General features: G+C 43.8%; 1 protein-coding gene across 5 annotated transcripts in view; it reads right to left on the reverse strand.

The window, feature by feature from the left end:
* The window catches only part of TBL1XR1 (TBL1X/Y related 1), a 121,422-nt gene that overhangs the window by 50,914 nt on the left and 50,754 nt on the right, over nucleotides 1-19,754 (reverse strand). The window contains exons 1-3 of one of the 5 annotated variants that reach the window (XM_073674930.1): nucleotides 8,451-8,694; nucleotides 5,476-5,530; nucleotides 2,423-2,510 (exon numbers count right to left, since the gene is read on the reverse strand). The exons of 1 other annotated variant lie outside the window; for it this stretch is intronic. The gene's annotated coding sequence lies outside the window, so the exon portion shown is untranslated. Of the gene's footprint in view, nucleotides 1-2,422; nucleotides 2,511-5,475; nucleotides 5,531-8,450; nucleotides 8,695-19,754 lie in introns of those variants that run through there. 3 more of the 5 variants (XM_073674931.1, XM_073674929.1, XM_073674928.1) reach the window with 3 other exon arrangements.

Genomic DNA, 19,754 nt, shown 5'->3' on the forward strand with positions numbered 1-19,754 from the left:
CTAAGCACAGCAGATGAGCCCACCACTTGGCTACAGCAGTGACGCTCACTGTTAAAGTCTCCACTGCAGACAAAACACAGACGGAATCAGCTGCAGTGAGCCATCGCTGGACTCCAGGAGGGCAAGTACATGCAGTGTTAGCCATTTTAGCTATTTATTTGGCCCACTTTCTTGAAAGTGGATAACCCCATAAAGGATTATTTCATCGCTGCTCACTTGTGCATCCGGATGACACTGTCATCAGACCTGCTCAGCTACTGATTTGGAACAAGCATTTAATATAAAAAAAAAAATAAAAAAAAATTGTAATACATTCCCTTTTAAACACTTTGTATTTACATAAAGTAAAGCTTAAAAATTATAGGTTACTAGTTATATTAAAACTCTTACTGTCGCAACTCTCTACAGATCGGGGTTTCTCTTACCACACTTTCTCATCTCCAATCTGTCCTGAATGCGGCAGTCAAGATCGCATTTCTGTCCAGCTGCTTCACTAACGCCTCCACCTTATGCCAGTCATTGCACTAGTTACCCATCCGCTACAGAATACAATATAAACATATCTCTTTCTCCCCCACAAAGTATCACCCTACCTTTCTTCTCCATTCTGCAATTGTTGTAAGACTAACATCCTCCATAATCCGAAGTTTCCATTTTCATCTCCAAGACTTATTTCATGCTGCGCCAGTTTTCTGGAATGCACATCTCCTTAGACAGGCCTATCAACTCACTAATCTAACTCTTCCCTGTTACAGCTTTCTAAATTTCACGTATCTGCGGGTGTGCAAAGGCAAAAGCACGATACTTTCACATCGCAAATACGGCAGACACAGGGCATAGGAAACAGCGATTGGCATCCGCCCTCATCTCTTACGATGCAGCTACCTCAGCTGTGAACTGCGCACGCCCCTAGTTTACAGAATTCACAGATGTAGGTAGAGCTCAGCATTATTGTGTTGTAGCCCAGAACTACACAGAGCGGAGCAGTCAAAGTGCTTACAGTTATTACCAGGGTGTGGAGTCGGAATAAAATGAAATGTCCTATAAATGTCTGTCCTATTCCTGATCTGAGGGTCTAGACTTTTAGCTGAGATGAATCTGATACAGTAAATTTATCACTTAAACATGATACATGTATGAGGGAGTCGGCGTCGTGGAAATTGAGGAGTCGGAGGTTTGGCTTACAGACTCCACAGCCCTGGTTATTACTGCCAAGCCCAGGTCTGGGCAACAGTGCTGCAGTAGACTTCAGCCAGTGGTGAGAATTGGTCACCGCTGGGGCCTGGACCTGTGCTCACCGCTAAGTCAATTAGTGTGATAAGAGCGCTGCTGCAGGCAAAGATCTGAGTGCTCTGCTCTCATCAGTATTAAAAGGGGTTGTTCCATTTGAAACCATTCCCTCCCTGGCTGCAATTAAATTATAAATAAAAAAAATCTGCTGTACTCACCTTCCCAGAGTCAATCGGTGAGTCTCAGCCACTGATCCGGGTATGTGACACTGAATAACATGTGTATTGTCTCTTCAGAGAGGAAAAGGACTTGAATTCTATAGCACTACCTATTGGAATTAGCAATCCTACAAGTCAATATCAACCCTTTAATGAGCCTTGCAATATTATTTCTGATAAAAGCAAAACCAGAATCCCAATATGTAGAGTTTTGGGGTATTGCCCCTCATCAGTGCAAAGTATGAGGTCTGATTTGGTTATGCAAGAGGCTAAGACTGGGATCTAAGAGGTAACATTTCTCCTTGTGGAGAGGGACACACCAGCTCTGGCACGTCAAGGTAAAGAGGCTTATTCACCGTGCAATGCTCCTCTGGGAAATTTAATATGCAAATTGCCTCTTCAGAGAAAAAGAGGACTTGAACTCTATAGCGCCACCTTGTAGAATTGCTGCTTCCAATAGGTGGCGCTATAGAGTTTACGTCCTCTTTTCTCTGAAGAGGTAATTTGCATATCCTTGTGGAAAGTGACATACCAGGTCTGGCATGCCAGTATGAGGAGAGCTCATGATTGTGAACTTATCGTAATAAGTCTGTGAAAGCTCATCATAGCTTGTGATCATCTACCTTTATCTCAAGCCTCCTGATGACAATCACGATAAGTTCACAATTACCAATATTTTATAATATGAATGAATACAGATTATCTTATATATACACATATTTAGCCATCTGACCTATTTTCTGCCACATCATTTTGAGATAATGGGGGAAGTGGGCGAAGTAGTACTATGTCAAGATAATGGCTATATCAGTTTGATGCTTGACGTTACTTCTATTGTTATTCAGATCTATTGATTCTCTAATTATACTCTATTGTTTCCCTGATTTCACCGCTTGCCTATAATATTCTGCTATAGTGCGAGGGCAACACTAGGGTGAGTAAAGGAGAGCCACCGTTGAGCGGGAGCACCATACCTCGTTTTTCTAGGGTGCCAACCTCTGCGGTTACGTAGCACCAGTATCAGGCATTTTAACAGGGAATTACAGGTTATTCTGGTGGTGTCTGAGAAAAAAAAAAAAAAAAAAAAAAATTATATATATATATATATATATATATATATATATATATATATATATATATATATATATATATATATATATATATATATATATATATATATATATATATAGTAACTTAATGATATTACAGCAATACATAGGATTTCTCTTCGCATAAAAAATATATATGCATTTTCTATTTGAATGCATTAAACAAGGGTATTTGTGTTTAATGTACATTGTGAATAAAAATTATTTTTAAAAAAGGGATTCTATGTTAACATCAGCTCTGCAAAGAAGGGCATATCTGGATGAGAATATACTGGCCTTGGTATAGGATGATAGTGCCAGTCAGAGGAGGTGCTTGAAGCTGGATGCGATGGTGGGAGACCCTGATGTGAGAATACTAAAGGTGGGAACCTCGAGGTGATTTCTATGGGGAAGCTTTGCATGTAATGGAGGCTCTGTGTCACTAGTGTCAGGAAAAGGGAGAATAGGAACTGGATGTCACTAATCAGGGGGGCTAGAGGGGGTCCTGGATATGGACCACAACCCTTTAACAGAGCTGAATGTGATTCAAGGTAAGAAAGGTTTGGGACCACTGTTATAAAACATTAAATACATTTAAAGTATTAATATTTTTTAGTTTCATATATTTCAATGATACATTCCCTTTAAAATGGTTTGAGTTAATACTAAAAAGTTGCAACAATATAGCTTAACGTAATAATGTACATTATACTTCCCCACATCCTCCCAGACATTCCATCACCACTACCCTGATCCTCCCCGCTGGTCTTCTGTTTACCCTGGCTGCAAAGATCATGTGCTATACAACCCCCAGGACTGCTGCAGCCAATCACTGGCAGTCTCTTGCTGAATAATGTTGAGGCCAGTGCTTGGCTGAAGTAGTCACGTGGGGTATATAAGAAGTTATCGCTGCAACCAAGGTAAACCGAAAAAAAACGCTGAAACAATGAGAGTGAAGTAGGAGAGTTTACATTCCAGCCAACAGTTCTGGGACTAAAACAAATAGGGGTTTTCACAACGTTTGGGACATCTGGAAGAAGGATTGTACAGAGAAGAAAAGGCGAGAGCTACCAGGAGCACTGTCATGCCAAAAGTAAAGCATTCTCAGACCAGTCATGTGTGGGGGCTTTTCATTCAAGGGACTGTGTTAACTCACAAGTTTGCCTATGAACATTGCCATGAAAAAAGAAATATCCAGGAGCAGTGAGGTGATGGACAATACATATGCCAGCATGAGCCAAGTACCTCAGTCAATAAAATAGTTCCATTTTGGATCTATAGCAAGGAAACTCCCCAAATCTGAATCCCATTGAGAACCCATGGTCAACCTTCAAAAAGGCACACAGAAATTGTGACAATTCCAGGCACTGATTAGACAAGGATGGGCCGTCATTACTCAGGCAAGATTTGGCCCAGAAACGGATACCTAGCTGCCAAGGCAAAATGCAGAAGTCTTGAAAAATAAGGGTCTCTATTGTAGATGCTGGGACTTGGTATAAACTTGATGTACGCGCCAATAAAAGTGTAAAAACTTATGAAATGCTGATCATTGTACTTCAGTAACTATAGAAACATCTAACTAAAAGATCTAAAAACATTGAAGCAGCAAGTGTGTGAAAACCAAAATTTGTGTCAGTCTGAGAACTTTGTGTACATCGTTTAACCATTTCAGCTATACTGCTGCCAACGTGAGGTTTTTTTGTCACAATGCATGTGTCCTAGTTGAACAAATAGCACAAAGTGCAATATCTGCCAGTTGTGCGTGGTGTCCCATGAAGATGCATAGTCATCAGTACCAATCACCTACCGAAGTGAAGTGGGTACTGCTGGACAACCCCTTTAACTATAGCATGCCATGACAGAACAAATGTAGGCAGCAAGTGACATCAGGAAAGGCGAGCTCAGCCCATTATGGTTATCCCTTCAGAGAAGATGCAGGGGCTTTTCTACATGCAACACCACTCCTCACAAATATTAGCGCATATGTGTCCTACTACTGTCACATTGGGACATCCACAAAATGCAGTCTGGCTACGGAATGTGATGTCCCAGCCGCAGGTCTGGTGGTTTTCTAAAACCTTATGTGTCTATGAGGCTGTTAAGTTTGGATCCAGAGAGCCGCAGCTAGTCCACACTAGGACCGTGTTCTTCGGATAGCTGAATTTAGCCTATGAACACAAGCAATAGCACTGCAATGTTAACTGCAATCTGGATCATGGAGATTTTCACTTGTACTGAAAAATAATCAAAGCTGAGATGTCTCAGTAGTTGATCCTTTTAATGGCTAACTTAAAAGCCGATAAAGATAATAGCAGCTTTTGAGACGACTTGGGTTGTTCTTCATGAGGCAGAGTAGTCTTAAAAGCCACCTTTTCAGTTACCCATTAGAAGACATCAACTACTGAGGACTCAATTTTGATTATTTTTCTATCTACTGGCTAACAATACAAAGATTTATTTTTTCCTGTAACAAACCGGATTATGTGACATGGGTATAAAACAGACCTATGTAAACCCTGTACATTTACTTTTAGCACAGTCTATGCAGGTTTTCCTCGTGTCAGCTTAGTCATATTATGCATTTTTTAGAAAACGTTACACTTTTACCCAACAATATATGAAACATCCATGATTGCAAAGTGCTAGGTTTCACAATGTCACAATTGTTTACTTTTACAAGATATATGGCTATGGGGTATAAAATAATTCTTCATTTAAAATTGTTATTTTACTGGTTGTTTGAGAAATGCTAAAAATGCATCAAGTGACAAAGGCTCTTTAAAGGCCATTTATAAAATAATTTCCCTTAAGAGGCAAAACCTTACCACTTCCATACAAGCAAAACCAGCATATCAGGCACTCCATCCACAGTATAGGGAAGACAATAATATTTCCATATAATAACCAAATTAAATATAAAATTAAGAAATAGCTATTACCTCATGCAACGGTCTGAAGCAAGCGCCAGTGTAAAACAAGAGCAGGCCACGATACCTGTCAAAAAAGAAGGGGATGATGAACTTTTAGAAATACACAGGTGTCATTTAAGACATATTCCTAACTTTATTGCTAAGTTCTGCCATAACTTGATGGACTGGAGAGAGTTTGCTGCGCGGCCAGCGCACTGCGTTCCTAAGCTTTACATGCACAGCGGTGCTCCTGGCCAGAAGGATATGGATAGGACTGCAGTGGGGCCCTTGAACAGGGCTGTGATATTTTTGCCTGCACAATGACCGGCTGGTGCATAGCTGTGTAAGAAAGTATAATGAGGCTCAATCTTTTTTAAGCTTGATGGTGGTCCAGAGATCGGACCCCAACTATTCACATAATGATGGTATTTCATAGCGACATGCCATCACATAGTAGAATAAAACTTTGTGTGCAAGTTTTCTTTTTATTTCGCCTCTGTTGCAGAAATATTAGCAATCTAAACATGTCACCCAATAAGTGAATTCTCATTACGTCCAAATGGAAGTTATCAGAATTTTTATTGGGGGCGTGTTCTTCATCTCCTTGCATGATGTTACCCAATCATAGTCAGGCAGTAACACACAGGAGGAAAAGGACACATCCAACAACAGCTCAGAAAAGGCTGCTCCTGTGTGAGATGTAATGACGGCCTGCTCTACAGAGCATTTACAGTGAACACAACATAAGTGCTTGCTGACAGCTTTGAGCTCTCATCTTCAGAAAAGGACTTGGTGCACGTTGTGATGACCACTCAGCACATTGCCTGTGGGTTACAATTCACTGCAGTCACTAAAACATGCTGCCACAAAGCTCATTGTCTAAGGGAAGATTACTCAGCAGGGTCACATTAAACGTCTCACAAGATCACGATGAAAAGTCTCAGTTTTGATCTTCTTTGGAAAAGGGGGGGGGGGTGGGGACAAGTCCTTGGAGAGGAATCTTGTTACTGCCCATGTGGTTGAAGGGGAAATTTACACTAAAACTTTTCAAGCTAATATCTCAGGAACGATTGGATAGAAAAAAAAGGGTAAGGTCTCATTCAGACGTCCATTTTTTCAGACAGTCCACGTATACATTGTAGTCTATGGGGCTGTTCGCATGTCCGTTTTTTACCGTAATCACAGATGAAAAGTACCCAATACAAGTCTCTGGGTTCATGAAAATCACGGGCTGCACACGGATGGCATCAGTGTACAATCCATGTGCTGTCTGTAATACTGTAAAATATAGGGAAATATTTGTAACTTATTTATACGTAAAAATCACAGATAAAACTAATGTCAAGAAATTACACTGACCAAATACTGATGACACTTGTAATCACTTTTTTTGCATAAAGTGCCTTGACAAAGTATTAATACCCCGTCAACTTCCCCACTTTTTTTTGCGTTAAAGTACATTTAAGTTTGTGGCTGTATGTTATATACCAACGCACAGTAGCACATTTTTGGGAAGAGTAAAGGAAATGATACATGGTTTTCTAAACATCTTAAATATATATCTGAAAATTGTGAACTACATTTGTATTCAGCCCCCGAGTCAATACTTTGTAGGACCACCTTTGGCTGCAATTACACACATAAATATTCTTTGATCTAAGCCATCCATTGTAGCTCTGGCAGTAAGTTTAGGGTCGTTGAGACTGGGGAGTAGGTTCACCTTCCAGCAGTCTTCTGCAGCCTCTTATCAGGCTTTTCTTGTATTTAGTTAGCTACATCCATCCTCCCATCTACTCTGACCAGCTTCCCTGTCCCTGCTGAAGAAAAGCCTCCCAACAGCATGCTGCTGCTACCATCATGTTTGACAGTGTGGATGGTGTTTTCAGGGTGATGAGCAGTGTTAGTTTTCTGCCACACAGCCGCCTGACCAGAGCACCTTCTTCCACATGCTAGCTGTGTTACCTACATAGATTTATGCAAATGTAACTTCTTATGGCTTGCTTGTGGAAAAGTTCATGGGGAATTAATACTGTTTCAAGGCACTGTAGAAGTTTGCGTTAGGCCAACCTCTCTCTCAGGATGTAGCCAGTATAAAACGTGATGAGTCCTCTTTAAAGCATAGACGAGTATGTCTTCTCAGAGACATAGGTGTGTTTGGGAGCTGCAGACAACATGGAGTAATTCAACAATAGTATCTACAAAATTGGTAAAGGGCTTAACCAACACAATTAAAATTCAGCCTAATGGCAGTAAAACACCCGGTACAGTCTTCTGTTCAGCTTGATGTTGGAGCCCATACATCACTGCTGCAGCTGTTTACTAGTCCCATGACCTATATACTGAGGTCAGCGGCTGGCTGCAGTGGTCATATGGGCTGGGATATCAGCTATAGTGCTGCTTACAGGCAGCTTCTCGATTATTTTGGACAAATGATTTGTTTTAACAAACTAAACCAAATTTAAAAATAGTCTGAACACAGTGTAATATCCGGGAGGATCTGACCACAGCGACTCCCAATATCTTCAGCAGGGGCAAGTAGTCACAATCTGCAGCAGGTAGCCGTGCCCTGGAGACCGTGGGATCCCTGCCCCCTCTCACCTCTCCTGTAGTACAGTCTGTATAATGTCACACATTGCAGGCACAGCTCTGCCCTAAGCACACCGGCAGCACCAAGCTGTGACAGCTGCTGCACCGCCCCGGTGTCAGGTCACCGTGTGTAACCAGGCCAGAGAGCAGGCGTGCCCTCATGGGCAGATCACAAGGCACAGCGTGCCCAGGGACCACCGCCAGCCCTGCCCCCAATGCACGGGGCTGAGCACAGCGGAGGAAACAGTCACCGGCCAGAAATGACAGTACCGGCAGCACAATGACACCTCTCCGCCCGTGCAGCCGAGGTCACGTGTCCAAGCCTCGCTGCTCCCCGCTCTGACGAATGGCGGAGCAGTCAGCCTCCTGTGGAAAAACACCGAGACGTTACGCTCCCCCCAACAGGCCCCGACACATACTTGGCGCGGTGATGGAGGAACCACGTGTGCAGCCACGCTCCGCTTTCTCCGGTCACATGACCCTATTCGCTACCCCCAAGACAGCAAGAGCGGTGACCCGGTTAAAAAAAAAAGCCGGTGAGAGAAAGGGGGCGTGGGGGAGGGGTATTACAGACCCTCAGAGTTCAACAACAACCGCCCGTGGGACGCGTCGCACTTCCGGGTTAGGTGGTGTCGCTCAGTGAAGTGACGTCAGGGGCCGCTTCCTGTTCTTCAAATAACCAGCAGCAAGCTGGGTATCGAGGATACCGGAAGTGGAGCAGTGACGTAAGACGCGGGGCGGAGCTGAAGGTGACGGCAGCCGAGGAGTACACATAATAGTTCTTCCCACGTGACCCTGGGGACAATGGTTGCAGCCCACGTGACCCCCACCTACATGAGAAGCGGCGGCGTGTGGGGGCCCATGCATCCCAGCCCAGTGTATGGAGGCGGGTGACCGCTGCCTGTGCGCGGCCGGGAGCGTTAGCAACACTGCCACAGTCATGACAGCGGCTCCTACACGTGGCAGAGAAGGTCACAGCATGCCGGGGCAGTGGGGTGCGCACTTGGAGTGGCTTCCCGCTGTCCCGTACATCCCATGATAAATGAATGGTCTCATGTAACCGTACAACTGGTGCAGCATTCTACAAGCCCTCACACGGCCGTGCAGCTGGGAAATAAAGCAGCTCTGGCTCCTGGAGGGAAAAATGCAGAAATGGAAAATGGCCATGCCGGGAAGGGGTTAAAAAAGTAACTTGTTAAAAAAAATAGGTTTGTGTCCATGTTGAGAAATGTAATTTTATTTTCCATTTTAGAGCTGGGTCAGGGTCACTGCTCGGGGGGGCACTACTTTGGGTACATAAGACATATTTATCAAAGAAAAGAAAAAACAATTTTTTTTAACAATAAACTGTGGATGTGGATTATCACTTCTATCTTCTCTTAATATTTTACTATACTTAAAGGAGTCACTGGCGGCTCTCAGGCATCACATGTCCCCGGCTGCAGCCGCTCTGGCATCCGCTGATGTCACGTCAAGATCCGTCTGCAGCCGGGCGTGACCCAGTGCTGTGCTCCAGGGTGAGTGATGGGCTGTGGGCAGGGTGACCCCGCGCGTCACACCCAGAATCCGGCCATTTTGGGGATGTCAATTTTAACTTTGCCACAGACATTACAAAGACAGTATTTAAAATAGTAAGCAGATGGCTGAAGGCACAGTGACCTGTCAGAGGCCAGAGATAGGAACACATAATGAGAGCACCAGTTACAGCCCCTCCCTAAAGTCCACCCCAGAGCAAGAGCATATCATTATGGCAGCAATGAAAATAAAGATTATAAAAGAACCACTGGACGGATTTCATCAACAAAGGTATCATTTTACTCAGTGTAATGTCGCCCACCTGCTAGTGTATGTGGTGTACTGAGCACAATCCCACTGACAGGTGCGCTTTAACAATCTCCTTTGAAGCTTAGCCCTCCAGGGGTGAGGGGGGTTTTAGTGGACCCAGGATGCCATGGCAACCAGCCAACATCTCACAATTACATTGCAATGGTAGAGAAAATGAGTGCACAGATCACCGCATCAGGGGGAATCACCTTTCAGATAATGTTTGGCCCCAGCTACAGTTTGTTAAATAAAATATGCTTTACTCGCCTTCCTTGGATAAACTGGCGAGTCTCCGCCACGGCTTCTGAAGTCTGGAAACGAATGCGGCTCTGAAGTCCTGTTGACAGATATCAAACTCTGAATGGGGTGTCCCATCCACACCGGCAGAGCTCACCGATTGGCATCACACTGACAGCCTATGTCAGACATCGGGAGAGACCCACCAGTGCTATCAGGAAAGAGGAGTACAACACAGTTCTTTTTATACACTACTCACTGCTAAAAATGAAAGAATTCCAAAAGGACAGTCCTTTTAGGGACCGAATGGATATGTTTAGGGTCTGAATAGATATGTTTCCCTATATAAATATTGAGAAGCTTTCCAGTGCACATAGAGCAAAGAATTTGTGAATAGAGCCTAAGGCTCCTATCACACTGTGCTTTTGCTCATATTTCTGATGTAGTAAAGACAGAACTGTTCTTAAAAAGGAAAATTGGGCCTTTTTTATAGGGTAGGATAATGTAATCAGCATTACATTTTTATTCCTCTAGAAACTTGATGGGAGACAAATTTTCTTGTCCATACTACAGCCACAAGTCTGGCCCATCTGTCTCATGACTATAAGTGATGGTCTCACATATGCCTATTTGGTATTTTACATACTACTCTATCTATTAAAGGGAATCTGTCAGTAGGATCGTCCCTCCTAAGCTGAATAAAGTGATACCTTGTTATCTACAATCCGATGTCTTATTCCTTAAAAAATTGTGTTTTTCTTAGTATGTAAATGAGCTGTTAAGATCTATGGGCTGGACACAGATCTCCCTAAGAGTCTGCCTCCAGAGCCTATTTTAAGTGAAAGGGGAACGTTACTAGTGTGAGACATGTAGGTCAGGAGAGCAAGAAAAAGGATTTCTCTGGAATAAGACATCGGACCTGCGTGCCCATACAGATGGCTTAGGAGGGTCGATTCTACTGACTGTTTCCCTTTAAAACAATCCTGGAATCTTAGATTTTTCTTTGCTCAGTCAGTCTAGAAGTTTACTGACACTTTCTCATCTTTAGAGATGACTTATCAGAGGTCATGATATTGTCAAAGAATTGCGAAAAAGGGTTTACCAATATAAATAACAGTACCCACCATTCATATGGTCACGGCTCTGCTGCTCACCCCTCCCTACACAATGACCTCCGCACATATCATACCTAGAACACTATAACATATATGGCAATGAACATCTCCATACTATACTGTATGGCATGGGTTTCCACAGCCTACCAACTCCATGCAAGATTAACATCACCAAGCACAATGCCAAGTGTTTAATTAAGGGGTGTACAGCACATTACCTACCCCAGTACTCATAGTACTGTCTGATATGGAATACATACAGTGTATATACACTTCCACGAGAAAGCAGCTGTCAGATTCCCCTTAAGAGAAGGCAGAGACAGTTTGTCACCATCTCTGCCTTCCTAATCGCTGTATACACAATACTGAATAAGCGCTTTGTAAACAGTATAAAGGAAGCACTAATGGCGCTTCCTCCTCCGGACCCAGCGGTCATGGTTGCCTGCTGTAGTCCGGGCTGTGGAGTCGGTAAGCCAAACCTTCGACTCAGACTCCTCAATTTCCATGACACCGACTCCACGACTCCGACTCCCTCATACATGGCTCATGTTTAAGTAATAAATTTATGGTAGGACACATTTCTCTCAGCTAAAAGTCTAGACCATTAGATCAGGAATAGGACAGAAATTTATAGGACATTTCATAACTTTCCCAAATTCTAATGAAAAAATATTCCCCACAAACTGCATTGAACTACTTTACCCAATTCATTATATATTTTAGGAGTCCAGAGTAGATTCATTTATACCGACTCCACCAAAATAGGCAATGACTCCATGACTCCGACTCCACAGCCCTGGCTGTAGGTAGAGAACAAGAGCTGCCTGGACCTAGGAGAACCAGTCAGTTCTGTTATGCAGCCAGGAGACTGAATTTCCACTGTAACTGGGGCCAATATACCAGCCTCAGTTATATTGGACATCAGACGGAAAATAAAAAGTATTTAAATGCTCCTCAAACATCTTTTTTTAATTGTATTCGGGTGAGGCATGTGTGAAATAAAGAAAAAAAAAGTTGCTAATCCAAAATTGCTGTACCTGTCAAAAAAAATGTGTTCGATATATAAAAATATTTGTTGTTACATTTGAAATTTTGTTTTCCTTTTTGTATTTCTGCAATCCTATGTGGTCATAAAACATGTGAAAAATAGACTATTTAACCACTGATATGTGCAAAAAAAGCATGGAAGAAACTGTTTTAATATCCAAACGAGAAAAAAAGAATGGGCAAAAATGGCCTGGTCTTGAACTGGTTAATAGAATAATTATTTATTTATGTATTTTACTCACTTATATAGCGCCATTAATTCCACAGTGCTTTACAGACATTATCATCACTGTCCCCATTGGGGTGATGTCCATGAGCTCAAGACTTCAGGCAGTCATTGCCAACAAAGGGTTTTCAACCAAGTACTAGAAATGAACATTTTATTTACAATTATTTAATCTGTCCAATTACTTTTGGTCCCTTTAAAAACAGGGTGGCACATGTTAAGGAGCTGAAACTCCTAAACCCTTCATATAATTTTAATGTGAATACCCTCAAATGAAAGCTGAAAGTCTGAACTTCAACTGCATCTGAATTGTTTTGTTTAAAATTCATTGTGGTAATGTCTAGAACCAAAATTAGAAAAATGTCTCTGTCCAAATATATATGTACCTAACTGTGAATGCAGAATTGGTGACTTGTTTCTATTATACCTTTTCTCTGATTGTTCCTCACCTGGTTTTGGCTCCCACTCCTGAGAAAAAATACTGACCGAATACTGACCACATACTGATAGTGGGGCTGTGGCCTAAAACTGAAACACTGATGAAAATCCGATCCAAAACACCAATTAAAATCATTCTATTTCACAAATGTTTGAATGAGACCTAAAGCTTGGTTCACATTTATACTTTGCTTCAGTGTAAACCACCAAAAAATGAGATTCAGACTAAACCCTCACTTGAGCCCTTCACTATAATGAGGCAGACAGAGTCACTTTGGACTCCTTCTAACGTCTTCTGGTGGTCTCGTCATTTTAGGGGTGCATAAAAGCATGGTTGACCACATTTTTGTGCATGCCTTAAAACATGAGACTCCGCTGGAATAGAGGCCACATGAAGACCAAAGTGACTCTGTCTGCCTCATCATAATGAATGACTTCAGGGGAAAAAAAGCATAAAAAACGTAGTAAATAAAGCAGGCTGCTCTTGCTAATATTGGTGCAAATAAACTCAGGACCGGATTCAAGGCCATCGTTGTTCACACTGGTCTAGATGAGGGGGCGTATTGGAGTCAGACGCTCCTGATTCATGAAGAGGTACACACTCCTACATGAATCTGTAGCATTTGACTAGTAGCATGCGCCTTCGTGTGCTATGCTAGAAATCTCACTCCAGTCATGAGCTGGAGTGAGATGAATGGTGTACTGAATGCCACAGCTTGCTGTGAATAAGCTGAGACAAGCTGTGGTGTTGCACCCCCGCCCTGCCCGGTGGAGCTGGCAGAAGCTGACATGAAGACACCAAAAGTCGCAAAATGTAGGTGCAATTCTGAGTTCCGCCTAAACTTTATGACTTTTCACAGCTTTGACAGCAGAATTCTGTTGCGAAAGCCTTGATGAATCTGGCCCTCTGTGTTTGCGCTCATGACAATATGGCCTAAAGCTTTCCACCCTCTGAAAAACTGCTGAGAACATGATCCAACTGCTAAAGAGAAAGGGGTCTTCCATGTGGGTCAGCACCCTTGGACAAGGTTGGGATATATGGTAAAGTTATCTACATACAGTAAGTAATAGCACAACTAAACCAATAAAAAATTAGAAAGAAAACTTTTCACAATTGTGTTAATTTACCATTAGCAGAAATACTTCTGCCATGATTCATGGCTTTGAGAACGAGGCGCAGTGAATGTGTGCGCTTACTGAATGGTTTGTCTGGAGTGTGTCATTGTAGTCTTTGTTTAGATGAATTGGTTAAATACTATGTAGCCTTGTGTTCTTTATCTGTGCGACACTTGTACATTTATATGCGTATGTGTGTCCATGTAAAAAAAAAAAAATTCTCAATATAGTTGCATGTGATATCTTTTGAAAGGGCAGCCACATCTAGCGTATGTATGTACAGTATATATGTATTGTATATGTATTGTAAGGGATCATCCCACAGGTAGACGTTGGTGCATACAGAGGTCCGAATTCGTTGGTTCAAATCAAATATGCAGTTTATTAAATGTCCATAAACCACCCAGCTTAGCAAACAAAAACATCCTTTCCCGGCACAAAGTGACAAAAACATAAAGCAAATAGTCTATACAGTCATGTGGGTTCACCTGCTCAGGTCAGTGTCCAGCCCTTTAGTCCTTAACAAAGACAAAACACTAGAGGTCTGCACACCTCCACACACAGAACTTGAATGAGACAACTGTTCTCCTTTTTATCTGCCGTACCACGTCCATGCTGTGGGGATGTTTTTCAGGAGCAGGGACAGGGAAAATGGTCTGAGTCGATGGATGGTGCGAAATACAGGGATATTCTTGAGCAAAACCTGTTTCAGTCTGTCAGCGATTTGAGACTAGGACATAGGTTCACCTTTGAACAATGACCCAAAGCAACACTTGAGTGGTTTAAGGGGAAACACTGAAATTTTTTGGAGTGGCCTAGTCAAAGCGCACAACTTAATCCAATTGACAATCTGTGGTCAGACTTGAAGATTGCTGTTCACCAGAGGAAACCATCTAACTTGAAGGAGCTGGAGAAGTTTTGCCATGAAGAATAGGCAAAAATCCCAGTGGCGAGATATGGAAAGCTCATAGAGACTTATCCAAAAGAGAAATGCAGCTGTAATTGCCGGAAAAGGAGGCTCTACAAAGTACTGACTTTAGAGGGTTAAATAGTTATGCACACTGAAGTTTTCAGTTATTTTGTCCTATTTGTTGTTTGATTCACCATAAAAAGAAAACCAAAATGTTCACAGTTGTAGGAATGTTCTTTACATGAACTGATGGAAACCCTCAAAAAAAAAAAAAATAGTAAAATTCCAGGTTGTGAGGTAGCAAAACACAAAAAATGCAATACTTTCGCAAGCCACTGTATGAAAATTGGCAATGTATTTTGCCATCAGGGACACCCCAGGTGGATAGGTTTCAACTGAGGTACCAACTCAGTGCAAATGTTGGCAGCAGGACATTACGCAATGAGGCGGTTTGTATAGACAACATACAATTCTAATTCAGTGTGGCTCCTTCATGAGAGCCACATTACTGAGCAGAAGAAAGGCCAGGCAATCTACTTCCGAATTATGCCAAGAAAAATTGATGGAGACTACAACTAAAAGGAATTCAATATAGTGCTGGAAGATGCACCCCTAGGTCGGAAGGCACTTGACAAGCTACTGGGGAAGAGCCGATGGTCGACCTGAGTATAACAAATGTTCATGATAGGCTAGGATCAAAGCTGCACGCACATCTTGGTGCTAATATCGCTTGGTCGAAAGGGAAGATCGAAAATTGCAGAGATATCAAAGTTCGGAACTTGGAATGTACGAACCATGAACCAAGGCAAACTCGAAATCGTCAAAGCTGAAATGGACAGACCAGGACTCGATTTACTCGGAATTAGCGAACTAAGATGGACTCAATCCGGACATTTCCAGTGAAATGAACATTGGCTCTACTATTCTGGCAATGATAACCGAAGAAGAAATGTGTCACTCTTATTCTCAACTGAAAATTGGCCGGAACTGTCCTGAACTACAATGCAGTCAGTAATAGAGTTATCTGGATATGACTACAAGCGTTGTTGGAAACTCTGGACTTGGTGAACGAGATGAGGCTCCATGGAAGAAGATTCATTGACTTTTGTACAACAAATCAACTGTCCATCATGAACACCTATTTCCAAAATCACAAAAACAGAGACTCTACACGTGGACATCAACAAATGGGGCCTAGAAGAATAAGATTGACTACATATGTGTTCGCCAAAGATCGAGGCCGTCGATGATTACCGCGAAAACAAGGCCAGGAGCTGATTGCGGAACTGATCATGAACTTTTGACAGCAAAGATTAGAGTCAAGCTGCGCAAACGGACTAGACAAGGAGAGACCGGAGGGGCGTGACCAAGTGCCTCACCAAATCCGACCTTAGATCTACGGCGGCTTATCGACTCCGTGATCCAAGGAGGGACGAGGAAGTTGGACCAGGTGCTACTCCGGTACTGACATCGGATGGTTGGCAGCTGACCCCCAAGGACAGGAGGCAGGCACTGACTGACACGGCTGATGGACACGCAGACTGGCACAGCAGATAGACAGAGAGGCAGGCACGGCTGATAGGCAGGCGGGCACGGCTGATAGGCAGGCGGGTGGGCACATGTACTGGGACCTGAGAACTAAACAGAGTGTTACAAACAAATCAACTAAGTTGAACAGGCACCTCCATATTGGAGGAGGTGCCTTAAATATTAAGAGTCCTCTGCCATTGGCAGTGGGCACTTTAGGACGGTGCGCGCGCGGTCCCTTTAAGAGGTGAGAGCGCGCGTACCCTAAGCACAGTGCCCAGGGATCTGCGCGCCATGCGCACCCCGGGCAGTGTCAGTGTGGAGAGAGGATGCCGGAGCGGGACACTCCAGCCGGGGGCTGCGGCGGTAAGGGGGTTGAAATCTCTGCCGGGGAATGAGGGTAGGAGGCAGAGACACCGGCGCTACAGTACCTTCACCCCCCTCTTTTTCAGGCCCACAAGAAATCTCTCCAGGAGGAGAGGGGCATGGATGTTCTCTCTGGGCTCCCAGGACCTCTCCTCAGGACCAAACCCCTTCCAATCTACAAGAAAGAAGGTCTTTCCTTTTACCCTCTTGGTAGCCAGAATATAATCTACTTCAAAAACTTCTGCAGTGCTGACAGGAGCAGGAGTGGTACCAGAGTCTTCGGAAAATGGACTTAGGACGAGAGGTTTAAGGAGAGACACATGAAAGGAGTTGGGAATCCATAGAGAGGCAGGAAGTTTGAGTTTGTAGGCCACCGGATTGATCGGATTTAGAATTTCGAAGGGACCAATGAAAAGTGGGTCCAGTTTGTATGAAGGTACCTTGACACGGACATATTTAGACGACAATCAAACCTTGTCTCCAGGATGAAACAGAGGAGGATCCAGGCGTCTCTTGTCTGCATGTTTTTTCATCCGCTCCGATGATTTCTGTAAAGTAGATTTTGTGTCTTCCCAGATTTCAGAGAAACTCTTCACGTGGGATTCAGCAGCAGGAATCTCGACGGATGTGGAGACAGGGAACAGAATGTTGGGATGTGGACCATATACCACAAAGAATGGAGACTTGGCAGAGGATTCACTCACATGATTATTGTAGGAGAATTCGGCTCAAGGCAGGAGTTCAACCCAGTCACTGTGGTGGGCATTGACGAAGTGTCGGAGGAAGTTAGTGAGGATCTGATTGATTCGCTCCACCTGTCCATTGGGCTGCGGATGATAGGATGAAGAGAAATCCAATGTGACATTCAGCAGCTTGTATGTGGCCCTCCAGAAGCGAGAGGTAAACTGGACTCCTCTATTTAAGACAATATGAAGAGGCAGACCGTGGAGGCGGAAAATATGAAGAATGAACTTTTCAGCAAGCACTGGTGCCAGATGGAAGACCGGACAAGGGAATAAAGTGAGCCATCTTGGAGAAGCGATCCACAACCACCCAGATGACGGTACAAGCGGCCGATACAGGAAGATCCGTGATGAAGTCCATTGCAATTTGCTGCCAAGGCGCGGAGGGTGCAGGCAAAGGAAGTAATTGACTGGTCGGAAGTTGTTTAGAAGTTTTATTTCAGGCACAAGAGGAACAAGTCGAGATGAAATTCGCCACATGCTTGCGTAGGGTCGGCCACCAGTAATGTCGGAAAATAAGCACAACTATCTTCTAAGCATTGCCCGCCAGTTTGGAAGAGTGCCCCGAAAGAAGGACACGCCTCCTATCTGGTGCCGCCACATACGTCTTACCAGGAGGAAGCTGGAATATATCCAACTAAGCGACCATAATAATTTTGGAGGGTTCAATGATGTGTCTTGCGGCTCCTCCTCCAGATCGGACGACAGAAAAGATCTGGAAAGTGCGTCTGCTTTGATGTTTTTATTCGCCGGCCAGAAGTGGAGGGATAAGTTGAAGCGAGCAAAGAACAGGGACCATCTGGCCTGTCGAGGATTAAGCCATTGGGCGGAGTGCAGGTAGGCAAGATTCTTATGGTCCGTGTAGATAATCACTGGATTCAAAGCCCCCTCAAGTAAATACCGCCATTCCTCTAGTGCCAGTTTGCGCTGAGAAGAGAAGAGCTTGGAAAAGAAACCGCAGTTCACCATGCAACCAGATGAGGATTTCTGGATGAGGACGGCTCCGCCCCTAAGGAAGAAGCATCCACTTCCAGGAAAAAATGCTTATTACTGTCAGGGCGATGCAGAACCGGAGCAGAAGAGAAGGCTTGCTTTAAGGACACGAAAGCACCTTCGGCCCCAGAGGTCCAAATCTTAGGATCGACCCCTTGCAAGTCAAGGTAAAAATGGGAGCAGTCGGGGAAGAAAAGTGAGGAATGAATAGGCGATAATAATTTGCGAAACCGAGGAACCGCTGGATCGTCTTCAGACCGTCTGGCCGACTCCAACTGAGAATGGCCAACACCTTTTCGGGATCCATCTTCAAGCCTGTCTTCGATATTATGCACCCCAGGAATGGAAGAGAAGTCTGTTCAAAAATGCATCTTTCAAATTTGGCATACAGACGGTTCTTCCTAAGCCTCTGCAGAACCCGGCTAATGTCCCTTAGGTGTGAGAGCAGGTCAGGAGAGAACACCAGGATATCGCCCAGATACACTACATCCTGGAAGATGTCTTTCACCAGCTCTTGAAAGACTGCTAGTGCATTGCAGAGTCCAAACGGCATTACCTGATACTCATAGTGGTGGCCATCCCGAGTATTGAATGCCGTCTTCCATTCATCTCCCTGCCGAATTCGGATCAGGTTGTACGCCCCTCGAAGGTCAAGTTTAGTGAACACTTTTGAGCCTTTGAGACAATCAAACAGCTCGGGTATAAGAGGCAGAGGGTACTTATTTTTTACAGTTATTTGATTCAATCCCCTATTGTCGATACAGGGCCGAAGAGAACCATCTTTCTTCTTGACGAAGAAGAATCCTGCATTTCCGGATAAATCCCCTAGCAAGATTCTCCTTAATATAATCAGACATGGCTCGGGTTTCGGCCTGTGACAGGGAATAGATTCGACCTCGAGGAGGAGAAGCATCGGGCAGAAGCTCAATAGGACAGTCATACGGCCTATGGGAAGGTAGAGTCTCAGCCTCCTTTTTGTTAAAGACGTCCGCATAGGTCCAGTAGGGTGTAGACAAGCCAGGAAATTTAGACAGAAAAGCTGGAGGTCGAGCAGGGCGAATGGGAAGCAGGCAGGATTTGTGACAATACAGAGCCCAACGCAGCACCTCTCCGGAACTACAACTCAAGACCGGTTCGTGTCTCCTCAACCATGGTAGACCTAGTAGCAGAGGGTGAGAAAG

The sequence above is a fragment of the Phyllobates terribilis genome, unplaced genomic scaffold (assembly GCF_046119375.1).
Source record: "Phyllobates terribilis strain yellow unplaced genomic scaffold, ASM4611937v1 Scaffold_3__8_contigs__length_932513732, whole genome shotgun sequence".
Lineage (NCBI taxonomy): Eukaryota > Metazoa > Chordata > Amphibia > Anura > Dendrobatidae > Phyllobates > Phyllobates terribilis.